The following is an 867-nucleotide window of genomic DNA, read 5'->3' as shown; positions in this document are numbered from 1 at the left end:
ACTCCTTTCCTGTGCAGTTCAGGTCGTCCAGCCAGATGGGCCCTGATCCTGCCCCAAAGTGAGCAGACCCCGTGGCATTAAGGGCTACTCCACAGCCCAGCTGTCTGCACACCACGCGGGCATCGTCCAGATCCCAGCCGTCATCACAGATGGTGCCCCAAGAGCCCTGGTCAAGGATCTCCACTCTCCCGGCGCAGGGACCGCCCCCGTCCACCAGGCGGAGCTGTCTGCTGTCTGAGGAGAGAGAAATTGGACAATGGGGCATTGACCTGGGGAATGAGAAGGGTCTTCGGTCCTGTGGGACCCTTACCTGAGCAGTAGGGGGCGCTGTCCTCTGAGGCCGCAGATCCTGCTGGTTCAGACACAAAGTGGTCGCACTGGGGCAGCACCTGGGTCTGGTTTCCTGAAGAAACAGCGATGATTAGAGGGTTGGGAGGGTTAAAGCACAGAAAAGTCAGTTAAACTAAATAATTTTTAAGAGGGGAGGGAAGTTTGGGGGAAAATGGATACATGTATGTGTATGGCCCAGTCCCTGGCTGTTCACCTGAAATTACAACAACTTTGTTTGTCGGCTATACCCCAATACAAAGTAAAAAGTTCAAAAGAAAAAAAAATAAATAATGACCTGGTGATGGAACTGAGATGAAAGCTGGAACATACTGGTAAAGTTACCATAATCTTCGTGTTCCCTTTCTCCATGAAGAGCCCTGGTCCTGACAATGGCATGATTCCTGTTTTAAGCCAAGCTTTGCCTTAAGAATGAGTTAAACAAGTTGTTCTATCCTTCAGTTCAGTTCAGTTCAGTCGCTCAGTCATGTCCGACCCTTTGAGACCCCATGAATTGCAGCACGCCAGGCCTCCCTGTCC

The 867-nt window shown here is 51.2% G+C and overlaps 1 protein-coding gene across 1 annotated transcript in view; it reads right to left on the bottom strand.

The window, feature by feature from the left end:
* LOC104995501 (antigen WC1.1-like) overlaps positions 1-867 on the bottom strand; it is a 58,847-nt gene that overhangs the window by 14,374 nt on the left and 43,606 nt on the right. The window lies entirely within an intron of this gene.

The sequence above is a fragment of the Bison bison genome, unplaced genomic scaffold (assembly GCF_000754665.1).
Source record: "Bison bison bison isolate TAMUID 2011002044 unplaced genomic scaffold, Bison_UMD1.0 scf7180017864281, whole genome shotgun sequence".
Classification (NCBI taxonomy): Eukaryota; Metazoa; Chordata; class Mammalia; order Artiodactyla; family Bovidae; genus Bison; species Bison bison.
This window is presented reverse-complemented; position numbering and strand designations above follow the sequence as displayed.